This window comes from Equus caballus, chromosome 8 (assembly GCF_041296265.1).
Source record: "Equus caballus isolate H_3958 breed thoroughbred chromosome 8, TB-T2T, whole genome shotgun sequence".
Lineage (NCBI taxonomy): Eukaryota > Metazoa > Chordata > Mammalia > Perissodactyla > Equidae > Equus > Equus caballus.
In genome coordinates, this window is record NC_091691.1 from 30,892,190 (window position 1) to 30,907,919 (window position 15,730).

The 15,730-nt window shown below is 57.4% G+C and overlaps 1 long non-coding RNA gene across 4 annotated transcripts; it reads right to left on the minus strand.

Moving 5' to 3' along the window:
• Nucleotides 1-7,839: 7,839 nt before the first annotated feature.
• On the minus strand, nt 7,840-14,066 carry LOC138925363 (uncharacterized). 4 transcript variants are annotated; one of them, XR_011441409.1, is made up of 4 exons: nt 12,828-14,038; nt 11,814-11,962; nt 11,171-11,371; nt 7,840-10,071 (listed from the first exon to the last, which is right to left on the minus strand). It is a non-coding gene; the product is annotated as an uncharacterized lncRNA (long non-coding RNA). The 4 variants fall into 4 exon arrangements; XR_011441408.1 differs by having other exon boundaries at nt 7,842-10,071; nt 12,243-14,066; XR_011441411.1 differs by having other exon boundaries at nt 7,842-10,071; nt 11,814-11,904.
• Nucleotides 14,067-15,730: the final 1,664 nt, after the last annotated feature.

The window sequence follows — 15,730 nt, forward strand, 5'->3', positions numbered from 1 at the left end:
CCAGAGTGGGTCAGTGGGGGTCCCCTGACCTCTCAGCAGCCTTCATTCATTCATTCATCCATCCAACAAATGCTTACTCTGCAAGAGCTGGGAAGGGAGCCCTTAGCAAGAGAGACGGGGCCCTCCTCCTGGAATGTGTACCGAGGTGGGGGGCGGCCAGGAGCCACATACTCTCCCTTCTTTCTACTGAGATTAACTCTTTGCTGAAGAAACTATACTCAAACAGCAACAGAAATCTAAAATGTTTTAATTTTCCATGGGATCAAATCTGTATTTTCATTTGTCCCTATTATTTCCTAGATTTTTACAAAGGAATTTTTAATTTGCATATATTTGCAGCATTACCATAAATACACAATTCGTATTCTACATTTTCCTCTTTCGTTATAGTGGTTTGCTAAAGTCTCTCTTGTCTTTGTCCTGCAACACAAGCACTCTCTTCTTTTCCGCCCCCCAGCGCCCCTGTGCAGGCCCAGTGCCCTGCAGTCCCAGTTCACCTGGTGTGTGTCCCCTCGCCTCTCCACAGCCATGCAGTCACGCAAGCATGCACGTAAATATAGGGAGTTTTCCGTCATGTGCCTTTCCACTCCTGTCACTTAACCACACGTTGGGGACATCCTTCAGGTCGGTGAGTTCCCCCTACCCTTTGCAGCCGCTGTGGAAAATCCCACAGTGTTCATGGACCCACATGTCCGGAACTGTCCTCCCCGAGCTGGGCATCCTGGTTATTGCTCCCAGTTCTCCGCCACCACAAACAGTGCTGCCATCACCACACCTGAGTGGACATCCTTGTGGGTTTGCTTCCTTCTATGTCACATAATGAATTGATGTTAAGCTCACCATTGCAATAAGCTCCAGGAGTCAGTAGGACACCAGCCTGGTCTGGGGTTGGGAGGCTCCTTTGAGGGAATAAAGGTGGTCAGAGCCTTCAAGGGGGAGGCGACGAGCCAGGGGAGGAGGGTCCCAGCAAGAGGGACTGGCAGGTGCCTGGGCCTAGAGGTGTGGACCAGAGCGGGGAGTAGGCCCATGAGGGAGACAGGCAGGACCTCAGGGCGGGCCCAGCACCTAAGAGCAGGGAGACGCATCTGAGGGTGTCATATAAGAGCTGACTCCCTGACTCCCCAACTGCCCCTCGCTGTGAGCTAGAGAAGGGGCCAGAGGTGAAGGGTCAGTCCGGAAGCTTCTGCTGGGAAGAGAAGACGGTGCAGGAGGCAGGTGGTGGGGGGGTCTGTGGGGGCCTGGGGTGGGTTGAGATGTGTTTGGATGCAGGATCTACGGGATTGGTGACTGGCGGGGAGGGCAGAGAAGTGTCCATCGTGTCCCCAAAGTTTCTGGTGTAGGAGTCAAGAGGAGGGAGGTGGAGATGCTGGAAGAGGAGTGGATTCAGGGGAAGGTCCTGAGCTCAGCGGGAACGAGCGGGGCTGAGGTCCTCGGAGATGTCCATGGTGTGATGTCCAAAAGGCAGGTCTGTCTGGAGGAGCGGGCTGGGGTCAAGGCCAGGGGGAGGAAAGTTCAGGGTTGTCAGCAGATGGTGTTGGGGTCTCGGGCAGGGGCCACTGCCTGGGGAACTCGGTCCAGAATTTAGCAGATCTGCATGCAGGGCACCTGGTAAATGTGAATTTCAGATAAACACCAAATGATTTTTTGTGTGTGTAAGTATAACCCATGCAGTATTTGGGACAGACTCATACTGAAATCATTTGTGTTTATCTGAAATCGAACTTAACTGAGCATCCTGTATTTTATCTGATAAACCACTAGGGAGAGACTTTAAGGTGAGGAGAAAGCTCTGGGCAATTCCAGGCAAGTGGGACCAGTGATGACACTGCGACCCAGGTGGGTTCAGAGGTTAGGGAGGCTCCAAGACAGCATCTCAGCCCTGAGGCCCAGGGATGCTGGGGGGGGGGGATGGGCGGAATTTCCCATGGGTGCAGTACCTTGTCCCAGCACACGGGGCAGCCTTGTGCCACCCAGAGCTCAGCATGTGTGCATGGGGGTGGGGGCGCGGGGGGGGGGGGGGGGGGGGGGGGGAGGGGTGGTGTTCTTAGTGAAATAACACACAGATGGCTAATGCAGAGTACAACTCAATTCTAACTCACCTTATTTTATTTCACTTCTGGACGTCAGGTTGCATCTTATAGGTTTAATGTCTCAGCACATTTGTTCTTTTTCTTATTTAACAAAAAAGCTGTCCCTAGAGCGCTGGTGTCCTCGGTTGGAAGGAAGAAGATGAGGCATGAACTCAGCTGGTTGGGCCAGGACCCCTTTCTCAGGCTCTACCAGCCTCTGAAGCATCTCCCAGGCTCCTGGGGAGGCATCTGACCTGGGGTAGTGGACACAGCAGGACCCTGGGGGGAGCCTGGGTCGGATCCTGGCTCCGACACTGCAGGATCAAGGGGTTAACCCCCAGGCTCCCCCCATTAGTAAAAGATGGACATTAACGCCCCCACTGACAGGGTCAGGTGGGACTCTCCCAGGCCAGAGCTGAGCCCAGACAGGGTGATGAACTGAGGAACCCAAGCCACAGCCTCTTTGGGAACTGAGGGAGCCCAGAGTCTGGTGTCCCCGCATGAGCCCCCTCCCTGGGGACAGATGTGAAGAAGAGGCCAGGAGCAGATGGGGCTGTCCCTTCCCAGTGCCCAGTTCTGAGCACACAGGGGCGCTGGCTCCAGGCTCCATGGCTCCTTCCCCCAGTCCCAGCAAGGATTTGGGTGAAGTCCTGTGAACAGCACCCTTCTCCCCCCAGGACTGGGGTGCTGGTCCCTGATTGTGTGGGGGGGAGGGGGAGGGAGTGGAAAAGGCCGGAGAGGCCAGTTGATCTGCATAATGAAGAGGGTGGGGGGGGGTCCAGAAGTGGGAGAGAGCTGGTGGACTGAGATGCATGCAGGAAGGCAGGCAGAGAACCGCAGAGCTGAGCCTCGGGAAGTGGCTGTTGGTGCTCTGAGAGGGATCTCAGTCAGTGTGGCCTCTGGGCCTGCCTGTGGCTGTGAGTCTGGAGGACGGAGTCCTGAGATGGTCAGTGTCAGGGTCCCTGAGCAGAGGCCCCATGGGGGGCACCAGGCTCAGTGCAGGGATGATGATCCAGACTGGGTCCCTGCCCTCGAGTTAGAGATGCGGGGGTCAGCGACCCTCCAGTGACAGGGAAATCCCCTGGGAGAGGAATCCCCATCCTGAGGCCCCTCAGGGGCATGGTCCTGGGGGGAGGGGGGAGGATGAGACCCAGGAAGGCCCCAAGGTGACAGGAAATCCCTCAGATTAAGCCTTCAGAAAATTCCTCCTATTTCCATAAAGGGGCATTATCCCTTTTTAAAAATTAATAATCCTAAAAATTCTGATATATTAAATACATAAATATATAATCTACATAGAGTATGTATGTCAGTATTTATCTCATGCATTATGTAAATATATATCTGTTATATGCTTACTATATAAATATAAATTGTTTTTTATGTGACATAAATATACACAATATATAAATATTTAATCTATTTTTGTTGTTTTGAGAATTGTTTGCTACTAAAAACATGATTATAACTCAATCCAGAAGAATATTTTAACCCTTGGAGCTTTTTAGACACAAAGTTTATTTTACTTAAACTTCAAATATGCATATGCATTTTGTTACAGAGAAGCGTAACCAGTGATGAATATCACCGTCTCAAGCAGCAGGGCGCTGGGGCGAGAAGAGGGAGGCAGTGAAATGTGAGTGGGAGGAGAAGAAAGAACAACACGATTTCCGTTCTGTCATTTTAACCAGATGATGTCATTTTAAATGGATGGCCCATCCCTATGTTCTCAGCATCTCACTGGATACACTGAGGAGAGAGATGTAGTAGTTTTATCTAAAATGTCAATATTACCAATATACGAGGAATTCCGTATTACATTCTTCACCAGCATATTTAAATTTCAGCTAGAACCTGGACCTGCAGCTGTGAGATGAGCCTGTGAGGGAGACAGACGCTCGGTCCCGTGGAGGCCCAGAGCAGACAGTGTGAAGGGCGCTGGTTAGAGGGCAGGGAGCCTGCAGTGGGCGGCAGGGCCCCCCAGGACTCGCCCACGGAAGGGGCTTCGGGGAGGGGGAACATTCCAGGGAAGGGAGGGGCTGGGGGGCTGGGGGAGCGCCAGCTTGCAGGAGAAGGAGGGGTTCCTGGGGCGGAGACACGGGTGCACGGAGAGGGGATACGGGTGTGGGGGCAGGTCCTGCAGGGTCAGGAGACCACCCCACAGGCCAGATGCAGGCTCCTAGGGGCCAGTCTGACCTGAAGGGGGACCCATGTGCAGCTGAAGCTGAAAACAATTCCTCAGCCGAAAATAACCTCAGGAGCCGGTTCTGGTTTCCCCCAGGCACGGTGGTTTTCCCAGCCCCAGACACAAGCGCCCTCCTGACCCCTGGATGTTTTCATCCTCCCACGTTTGGTTCCCCCAGCACGTCTTTAGCCTTGTTTTGGGGAGTCTTCACAGTGTGTTAAACATTTAGGACTTTATCAGAAGGGCAGTGGGAAGAATTGATGCCACATCAATAGGAAAGTGGTGATCTGTCACCAGGTCATTTCTGGGACAAGAGCAGGTTGGGGATGTGCCAGGCCCCGGTGCCACATGCTCCCAGGGCATCGTCTCCTGGATCCCCACAGAGCCCCTGGAGAGCACGCCCTGTCCTCAACCCCATTCTCCCGAGTGGAAACTGAGGCTTGGACCTGCCCAAGGCCACACGGCCTGTGTCCCCGAGCTGGGGTCCCCGCCAGGCTGACCCCGGAGCCCCCACTCTGAGCAGACAGGCCCACTGCGTCCACAATGCAGGCGTCAGAAGACAAGAGACAATCCTGTCTGAACCATTCTGTTCCTTTCTCTTTCAGCAGCACCGACATGGAAGCTTCCGGCAGTTCTTGGAGGAGAAAAATTAACTTAATCTCCCAGAGATTCAGTCAACCTGCGTTCTCTCTGGCTTCCTCATCAAGTTTAACAACTTCTATCCAATTAATGACCAGAAGAAACACAGAATTGGAAAACATCGTGGATCCCAGAACTTCCCTGTGCTGCCACAAAGTTAACCCTTTCCTCCTCCAGACTAGGAATCCCACAGCAGCCCAGGAGCCGGCCTGAAACAGCTCAGCACAGCGCAGCCTCCTTAGTCAGCAAGCGTCCTGGGCTGAGCCTCTCCTCCTGGCTCCTTGAGAGGAGCTGGAGCAGCCCGGGGACCGGAGACAAACGGGGCCCAGGCCCAGGACGTGGGGGGCAGTGACCTGCACGTGAAGTGGAGGTGAGCTCAGCTCTCCTCCCCATGGGGGCATCTGTAGTGCGTCCATGCGCCGTGTCTGGCATCATCTTCCTTTGGAGCCGCAGGCTCTTGAGGAGAGAAAGCTCAAAGGGCATCTTGGGCCCTGGGGGGCGGCAGCCACGGCTTCTGCAGGAGGAATTGGTAAAACCCAGGGTGACAGCTCCCTGGAACCCTGGAGAGCAGCTGAGGGAGTGGGCTCCTTCTTGAGGCAACAGCACCTGGCTCCCTAGGGTCCCACCCCCAACTCTGAGTGTGTGGTCTGCAAGGGCCAGACTCCACCCCCAGCCCTGGTGTGGTCATGTGACTCAGGCCTATTCAGACTAGAACATTCTGCTCCTTTGGCCACAGTGAATGGTTCAGGGGTGGGCCGTCTGCTGGACCTGCTTGGACAAGAGAATTTGTTTCAGTGGATGTAACGCTGAGGAGATGCTGCCTGGGAGGGACATGGACGTGGGATACCTGAGCCACGAGATAAAGAGAGGTCAGGCCCAGCTGCCAGTGTTCTAGCTGCTGGATTAAACTGTGCCTGAAGCTGGTGAATACTAAGTTTTCCAATACATTTCCCTTTGTGCCTCAGCCTCCCCCAAACTATTTCTGTGAATCTTTGGAGTGTTGCTCCTGACTCATTAACTCAGTCCTGCTTCACTTAGCTGGCTCTGTCACTGCCCCTGCAGGCTGTCCCTCTACCCCGGCCACGTGCTGGTATCTGAGCCCATGACATCCCTGTCTCTCCCACTGCGCCTCTCAGCCAAGGCCCCCCTCACCTCTGGTCACTTTCCCCAGGGAGGGGCCTGGCCAGCCGGTCCTCAGGGCGCCCCGCTCTTGGGGTCTGCTGTGGGGGGAGGAGAAGGGCCTGTGTTCTGCCTCCTGTGAGGAGCGGTCCCGGCAACCGTGCTGGACTCAGAGGCGTCCTCGTCCGGGGTCTGTCTCAGGGGCCTCCTTGCACCAGGTGACTCAGGGACACGGACAGTGCTCAGAACAGGTAGCAGGTGGAGATGAAGGGAGAAGGCTGGGCCCACCCCACTGGTCTAGGAGGGTCTGCATTTAATTCCAGCCCTGGGAGAGGGGGCTCCCTGGCGTCAGGTCTGCCGTGACCCCGAGTAGTCCCTGTGGGCTCAGCCGGCACCCCACTCCTTCAGCCTGCCCCCCAGCTCTGTGAGCACCCAATTCCCTGCATTAAGCCCCACCCCACCTGCATCCCTGGGTGCTTTGTTCCCGCACCGACCCTGATGGAGGCAGCAGCTGCGAGGATCCATGGTCACTGTGACTACCGTGGTCTCAGGGCAGGGGTGGGGGGTGCGGCCTCCGCCGGGACAGGCTCTGCGGAGACACCTGGCACCTGGGCCCCTCCCTCATTTTGGCCATGGCCCTTCCCTGTGAGGCTCCCAGGAGGGTCGCCCCTGGAGCAGGAGGGAGGACACGGAGGCAGGGCTGGCGGATGCTCCCGCAGATGATGCTCTTTCCAGAGACCCCGAGAGGGGTGGGCTCTGTCCCCGCCTCCCCTCACGGGGCGTCTGACACCAGGGAGCTTTCAGGCAGGGGTGCTTCAGCCGCTGAAGCCACAGAGATGCTCCTCCTGAGTTTGCACGCGGAGTCTGGAGGCTTCCTTCTCATTCCCGAGACTGGATGGCAACACCCCGGAGGCCACTGTCCATAGTGTGGATTTAGATCTCGGAGGCGTCGTCTTCGCAGAGTGTGGCCTGTTGCTCTTGCCCTTTATGACCTGGAGATCGTTTGCTCCCTGGGAGGAGGCGGGAGCATTTGTCATTACTCTTACTGATCCCGGAAGGGAAGTCCTGGCACCACGTGGAGCTTCTAGTGACAGGAGGGCCGTGCGTACCAGGGGCTCGCTCAGTCATACTCAAAACAACCGTGCCAGGCCAGCCTGCTGCGACTCCATCCCCACGGCCCAGACGAGGAAGCCAGGTCCAGAGAGGCCATGGGGACCGGCCGGCTACCCTGCTGGCACCTGGAGGGGGTGAGACTTGGGCCATTGGGGCAGGGTCTGCTCCTGGGCTGTGCTCTGCTGACCTTCAGGGCCAGCCGACATCCACCACATCCCGATGGTCCAGGCACTCTGACCTCTCAGCTGCAATGGCGTCCGGCTCACTGTGTGCTGGGGTCAGGTGTCATTGCCGTCTCGCCCTGCGCACCCCTGGGCCCATGTTTGCTGAACGTGCAGCCTGCAGAGTCTTGTGGACACCCAGGCTCAGAGGGTGTCACTCCTGACCCTGCCCTGGGGCGGCTCCTGGTCTCAACCCAGAGACAGAGGGTGGGGGTCAAGGGTCAAGCCCAGGAGGAGTGGGGGCGCGTCTGATGGAGGTTATGATGGGGACCTTGGGTGAGGAGCATGGACTCCCCTGCACAGCAATGGGGAGCCAGGGAAGGTTGTAGAGGGAGGTCATTCTGGCCCCAGGGTCTCCAGGGAGCCTCCTGGCTGGTGATGAGGCCTCAGCCTGGTCCACACTCACAGCTGGGCCCTCCGACCCCTCCCACTCTGGGCTCGGTCACCTTCCCTTAGTGAGGACACAGCTGCAGGAAGGACCACAGGGCGGATGTCTCATGCTACAAGCAGCTTCCTTTAATGCCACTGTGTGTGCAGGGCCAGAGGCTGGAGCTGGAAATAGACCACAGGGACCCCACACAGTGCAGGCCATCTGACCTCGGTCTGGGTCGCCCCTTCCTGCTCACGGGGGAGGAAAGCCCGAGCTTGGGGGGAGCTCATACCCAACAAGGCTGCCTTGTGTGGCTCTCTGAGGGCCTTTCATAATCGGCCCCCTCCCCTGGGATGGCCCAGCTGCAGCCCCTCCCTTCAAGTGACCCCTGGACCCTTCACCTCGCGGCCAGGCCCTCAGGGGGGGCAGACAGTGGGGGGCATGAGGAGGGGACTGAGAAACAGCCAGACCCCAGGGACCCCGCAGCTGCCCGCCAGCCCCTCCCACAGGCCGCACCCCAGATGCAGGGATGGGGCGACTCAGTTGGGGTTTCTCATTCCAAGGACCAGGGGCCTGCTCTGCTAACCCAGACTCTGAGGGAGGCTGTGGGTGGAACCCCCGGGGGCACTTTTGTGATAATCCCTGTGTGCAGACGCCCTTTGACCTGGGAAGTTCCCCTCTAGAGGTTTCCGTCCAGACACCTCGCACTGGCAAAATGCCAGCCTGGGCCCTGAGGAGGCCTCCTCCTCCTGGGAGCATTTTCTCCCCCTCACAAAGGAGCCCTGCAGGTCAGCAACCCCGGGGGCAGCAGGTCCCAGATGCCCCCCCACAGCTCCCACCTGCTCACCAGGCCGCCGCTGGCTGGGGGAGCAGGGCGCTGAGCGCACAGGGCGCGTCGGGCCTCCTCACCATCTTCCCGTCCCAGGAAACACACCCTCGGTTCAGAGGGCAGTCGGCGCATTGATCCACTGACTCATCCAGCGATCAAGCGATTGACTGGCGACAGGTGTCCTGTCTGTTGATCGCTCTGAGCCTGGCCAGGTCTCCAAGGAGGAGCAAATTTAGGCACAAATTGTAAATGTGCCGATGTGTCCCCAAAGCTTCTCTAGGTCCCCATGCTCCCCTCACAGCCTGTCCAGTCTCCGTCACCAGCATCAGCAGCTCCCACTCACTGAAGGTTCCAGAACATTCTGCAGAGTCCTCAGTTTTCTGATATGATGGGGACATTTCCTATGGCTCCAACCTTCCAGTTTTGGGGAAAGCAGGCTCCTGACTGTCTGAAGAGGTGACGGAGGGGGTTCCAGGCGTCCTCCGTGAGCCCTCCCAGTGGCAGGAGAGCCAGGTTCTCAGGACCATGAGCCCGCAGCTCTCCCCGTGTCTGAGGGCTGCTTCCCGCAATGGACTGGAGCTGGTCAGGACCCGCTTCTCGAAGTGTGCTGATGGGGGAGGTGTGGGACAACTCGGGCAGCGCCTTCCAACGGGGGGGAGCAGACAGCACACTGGTGATGGTGTTCCAGCACTGTGTGTGTGTGTTCTCCCGCGTGTGTGCACATACCTGTGCTCCTGTGTGTGTACACACAAGCTCCTGTGTGTGCATGCACATGTACTCCTGTGTGTGCACGCATGCTCCCATGCACATGTGGACAAATGTGCTGCTGAATGTGTGTGTATGTGTATGCATGTGCCCCTGTGTCTTTGTAGTGTGTGTGCGTACATGCACACATGTGCTCCTGTGTGTATGGTTGTGTGCATGTGCTCCTGTGTGTCTGTATGTGTGCCTGTGTGTGTATATGCGTGCTCCTGTGTGTCTGTGTGTGTGTCTGAGTGTGTACACGCGTGCTCCTGTGTGTCTGGGGAGCTGGTGGGCTTGTGCACCCCGATGCCGGCAGAGAGCACGCAGAGGGCTGGATGCAGGGAGCCCTCCAGTCCCCAACTCCACCCACTCTGGTCTTGCCCTGCCGGGCTCGTCCCACCCAGACTGGGGCCTCCCGCCAGCTCCTCCAGGCCCACAAACCCACCCCCTCCGGCCACAGGCGAGAGCAGCACACCCGGGACGCCGGCCTGCACTACGATGCACCCTGAGCAGAGGGGAGGAGAGCTGTCCACACCCGTCCGCTCTGTCCAGTCCTGCAGGTCCTCTGCCGGCCCGTCCTGACCACGCCGACCCCCACTGGTGACAAACAGCCTCTCTGAACACGGATCTCCCTCCCTGCTTGTGGTCTCAGACAGCCTCTCCCTGGAAGACACGCATATTCCTCATGCCCCACTCAAAATCCTCCCTGGAGAGGAATCCTCAGGGGTTTGCAGAAGGAAGACAGCTGGAGCCGCATCCTCATCTGGGTCCTCTCGGGATCCCTGAGTGGCGCAGAGAGAGGGGAGCAGAGTGGGAAATGGCTCCTGCATTGCAGTCTGAGCAGTTTGTCAGGAGCCCGGGCTGGAGGGGGCGAGAGGGACACGGCTTCCAGCTCCGCGCTCTGCTGTCCTGGAAGAGCGTCTTTCTACCAGAGGGGACCTCACCTGACTCAGGTCGGAAGCCTCTGGAAGGCCTGGTCCATAACGCAGATGCCTGGACCCTGCCCAGACTCCCGGTCAGAACTAGGAGCGAGAGAGGCCCAGGCCTTTGCCTTCTACACGCTCCTGGGTCACTCGCGGGGTTGCGACAGTGTGAGAACCGCGCTCTAGAAGGGGCTGGTGTTTGCGCAGCTAATGCACTCGTTCGCTCATTCACTCATTCTCTCCTTCATTCCTTCACTCATTCCTTCATGGGTGCTGGGGACCCAGCAGCTAATAAGCCCGGCCAGGCCCCATGCCCATGGCTTTCACGTCCTAGTGGGGACATGGGTGGTGTCAATGTGGGCCCTGCAGGGAAGAGAAGGTCCTCAGAGGGTCATGCGGAGAGGGAGTGAGGAGGCCGAAGGTCAGCACAAGGGCGGTTGGGCCGACATGGTAGAGCTCAGGCATCTGTGAGTGACCACCTCTGAGAATCTAGTGGCTGCCAGAAGCTTCCAGGGCCTCAGCGAGAGGGTCGCTGAATTGCCTTTCGTGCTGCTGGTCCATGAGCTCGTGATGCAGGAGGAGCCCTGGGGCCTTTCCTCCTGGAGAGGCTGCCGTCTGCGCAGGAGGCCGTTCTGAAGGGCGCACGCTGCTGCCTCACGCGCACGCCCCGTGATGAATTATGGATGGCTTTTAGGCTCCCTCCTGCACAGCTGGGCCCATCAAATATTCATAGCAGCACAAACGGCCCAGCGAATTGCAGCCAATGGGAGGAAGGACCCCCTCGGTGATGGTGCCCAGGACAAGCACCTGGAGGAGGGTGCTCATGCTCACCCTCAGCCTCACCCGTCCCTGCGACTCTGACAAAGCTGAACCTCAGGCCCCCCCGCCGATGGGATTCCAAAGGAGGAGACGGTGAGTGTGTAACCCGGGGGATTATTAAATCATGACGAACACTCACCGAGCGCCTACCGTGTGCCAAGCAGCATGGCAGACGTGGAGGAACGGCAGTGGACACAGGGCCAGGGCCATCCTGAGGGACCTGCGTTCTGGCCAGGAGAGGAAGGATGCACAGCTGGACAGAGTCCCAGGGACGCCCAGAAGTCTGCCTGGAGCAGCAGAGTGGATCTTCTCCGATGGGCAAGATGAGGAGGAAACGGGCCTGGGGAGGAATCTCGAGTTTGCTCTGGGTGGCTCAGTTGACAGAGCCCCAGTCATGGTCCTGAGGCACGTTCAGCAGCCCCGAGGGCCTTGCGGGGAGGGGGGCGTCCTCTGGAAATGAATGCTCATGGTTTCAGTTGTGTACCCGTGGAATAACACAGGATAACACAAATTCTGTTTCCCAGGTATTGGGAAGCTGGTGGCTCAGGTGGACAGAGCCCACACATAACACAGGTGTGAACCATGCATCTCATGATCCTGGGTGAAAAGAGAGAAGAGTGGGCAGATTCCCTTATGGGAAAGGGGCCTCGCCCTCGCTGTGCCGTCCACCCTGACGCTCAGAGCAGACCTGACAGGGGCTGGGCCTGCTGGGGGGCTGACACTCAGCGTTTCTCCCAATGAACAGCTTTGGAGCAAGAGCTGGTGCGGGCGAGGCGCCTTACCTCCAGGCTCTGGGGGCGGAGGAGATCGTCAACAGCAGGCAGGGAAAGAGAGGTGTGTACTGGCTCCATTCACTGGCCTACCAGGGCGATGCTGCCGGCACAAGGACATTTTCAGTAAAACCTTGACAGTCAGTAGGTCTGCTGATTTGCTAGGTGGGGAGACGGGGAACACACAACAATCAGATCAGGTGAACCCAGAAATTGTGGAAGGAGCAAGCAGCTGGAAAACACCTCTCTCTCCTCTCCATGTCTGTCCCTCTCTGCCTCCCTCTCTGTCTTTTTCTCCCTTTCTCTCTCTCTCCTCCTGCTGCTGCATTTGAATGCCAGTGGACCCCTCCCTGTGGACAACTTTGAGAATGAAAGTTGGAGGAAATTGCCTTTAATTTACTTGAATCCTGGTGGAACCCCGTGGCTAACTGGAGGTCTTACACTAAATTATTCACGGAGGCTGTTTCTGTACTTCTTTGCTCTGCAGAAATCACACAGCAGCCACATTCCCACCCCGGTGCTGGGCAGCTTAGCATGCAGGCCCGGCCAACAACACTGGCCACAAGATTCCACCGGGCAGTCTCTCCCAGGAGACTCAGAGAGGCCAGCCGTGGACCCCGCACTCCCCAGACCAAAGGCCCTGGACCCCAGCCTGGCACTGGGCGCGGCCACGGCAGCTTCTCTTTGTTATCCAAGAGGAGCCTTCCTGTGGAGGGTCCAGGGAGTAGTTTTTCCCTTAGATCCAAACATCTGAGAGCCCCGGGCTGTCACCAAGGACACAGTGGTTCTAACGTGGGAGGGAAGAGTTCAGGGAACAGGAGGCCCCAGGGTGAGGGGGAGGTACCGCCTGGAGGGCACTGCACACTGTGATCTGAGCAGAAGGGGCCCACAGAGCCAGAGGTCCATCAGGGACAGAGAAGACCAACATGGCAGATGGTGGCGAAGGCAGAGCCCGGAGGACAACCGAGCTGTGGGCATCGAGGACACCACACCTCTCCTGCTCTCTGTTCGGGGACATTTGCTTACTTCCGAGTCCACAGTTTTTATGACTTCTGTGTTTTTAATCACATTTTCATGCTCTTTTTAATAGCATCCTATCCTTGTTATCTGCTGGAGTGTCCTCTTTCACCCCTTGAGGACGCTCACAGTTGTGATTTTGACATTTTCTTCTCTCTTCATAGGACCATGTCTGCTACTGTCACGTTCCGTATTTTCCTCTGTCTGGGGGTGCTGACTTCAAATCGCAGGAAGGAAAAGCTTGTTGGAAGCTCCGTGCTCAGGTCCCATGTGCCCTCTGTGATGCACCCTTGTTAGGGCATTCTCTTGGGAAACCCCTCATGTCCATGTCCATTGGGCTTCTTTCACAGCCTGGCCAGATTCTTCAAGAGGAAAACTCCTCCCATCTCGCCAGCGAGGGTCCTAGCCTCACTGAGCTGGTCACTGGTCACCGTTTCCCAGGAGCTCCCAGAGCCTCGTTACGGCCCCCTCCCCTTAGCTTGGTTTAATGCCCATTCCTTGTCTCTCTCACGGGGATTCTGGAGGAAGAGTCCGTTCCTTCCACATCTTTGACCAGGAGTTCTAATTGGTTCCTAGAGAGCAGGAGCTGTGGGCACCACAGCCCACACCGAGGCCTCAGGGTGAGCGGGGCTTCTGTGATGCACGCAGGGAGTGCTCCTGAGGCTTTCCTCTGCCTGTGACTCACCAGGACCTTTTCAGAATGCAGGTTCTGATCCAGTAGGTCCAGGGGCCAGCCTGAGGTTCTGTATTCCAATGAGCCCCGGCAAGGCTGATGCTGCTGGTGACAAGGACCCAGGGGACAACACCCCAGGGAGAACGGAGATGATCAGGTTCAGGGTCACACTTGATGTGGTGGCATGATCCAGGCAGGGCAGGCATTTCTAACCGGTCTCACTCAGGTGTCCACAGCGCCTTCAACTCCAGGAGCCGCTGTGCCCTGCATGGGTATGAGCATGTCACATCTCTGGGCAGAGCCTGCACGGGTCACATGCCTGGAGGCCCTGCAGCCTCAGGCCTGGGGACGATCTGGGAGGAGCCACGCTGCTCTCCCCAGTGTTCAGTGCCTATTGTCCCCTCACTGCCCAGTCCCTCCTGAGAGGCCTCAGTCACACCCACAGCTTCCGTCAGTACCACACGCTGACGACTTCAATGCACATCTGACCCCGGATCAGCCACTTATTGTCTGCTGGTGCCGTCATCAGACAAACCCAAGGGCAAGTAGAGGGAAGGACACCTGGGAGTCACAGTGCACGCAGTCAGCCTCGGTGTCACAGTGCACGCAGTCAGCCTCGGTGTCACAGTGCACGCAGTCAGCCTCAGGTGTCACAGTGCACGCAGTCAGCCTCGGTGTCACAGTGCACGCAGTCAGCCTCGGTGTCACAGTGCACGCAGTCAGCCTCAGGTGTCACAGTGCACGCAGTCAGCCTCGGTGTCACAGTGCACGCAGTCAGCCTCAGGTGTCACAGTGCACGCAGTCAGCCTCAGTGTCACAGTGCACGCAGTCAGCCTCGGTGTCACAGTGCACCCCTAGCCATCTCTGGGCAGAGGTCACAGAGGGATGGAGGGCAATGAGGGAGGAGAGACACTGGCGCAGAGTCCAGTTTGTTAACCAGGAGGTCTCACTGACAATGTGGCTTTCTGGAGTCTCTCGACATGTTGGGACATTTGGCGACACTGTCATATGCCTTCCCATGTGGCAACCATCAGCTGGAGACTGGAGCAGCTGCCCCTTGAGACTGGCACGTGGTCTCCAGGCCACAGTCCACAGGAGGGCTCCCTCTCAGATGTCACATGCCCGCCCTGTGGCATGAGGGTGTGTGTGTGACCTTGGATTTGTGTTATTAGCACCATGAGCCCCATGGCCCTGCACGTAATGAGAATGTTCTCCCTCAGACAGGTGTGGTTCCACAGAGTCCAGGCAATAAAGAGGGAAACCTAAACGATTCTGCCAGTAGGAAACTAATGAGAAAGGGGGACTGGAGCCTGGCAGGAAGAGCACAACATGTGGTGTGTGAGCGTGTGCCTGTGTGTGTGCATGTATGTGTGTGTGTGTGTGTGTGTTTGGAGACAGGATCTAAAGATATAGATATTTAATTTCTGCTAACGCCTTAGCCACAAGCCCCTGTTAGGGGAATATCAGATCAGATCCCAAAATGAGCAATTAGAGAAATTGCATTTTAAGTGAAGAGCCTATGGCAAAGTAATTTAATTTTGGAAAATATCATAATTCAAGACTCAGGCAGGAGGCAGGAGGGAGCCAGCCTGCTTTCCACAGCAGGGGAGGGAAGAGAAGAGGCAGGGTGGCCCTGACATCAGCCCAGCAGGATGGAGTAGAAACGGGTAGGGGGACCCCACCTCAGAGGATGGCCTGGGTCCCGACAGGACCTCAGGCTCACCCTTATCTGGCTCAGGAACACACGCTCTGGGTTTCCTCTAGGGCTGGTGGACCACTTGTTGGGCACAGGGCAGGGAACATGTGGGAGTCATGTGCAGAAATGCAATACATGAGTCAGGTGACACAGCCACAGGGTAGACAACACAGAGGAGGACAGGGGCCTGCAGAACAGCAGAGCCAGGGCACAGGGGACCTGCCACCTCCAGCCCATCTGGGGCCATTTGGGGCAGAAGTAATACGCACCCCCTGCTGGGCTGATGAGTTGGCACAAAGGGCCCTTGGTGGGCTTGGCCCGTATCAGAGCCCCTGTCCAAGCGCTGAATGCAGGCTGGACTTCTCCCTACATACCCTGGGCCCAGACTGCAAAGCCTCCTGACTAGGATCTGGAAGACCCCTTCTACCCCCTGGCCCACTGGACAGCCCTGCCCCCACTCCACTGCCCACTGGGCATCCTATGCCCAGACAATGTGAGGAGCAGTCAGGGTAAACTGAATAAACAGACTCTGGGCCTCTGTTT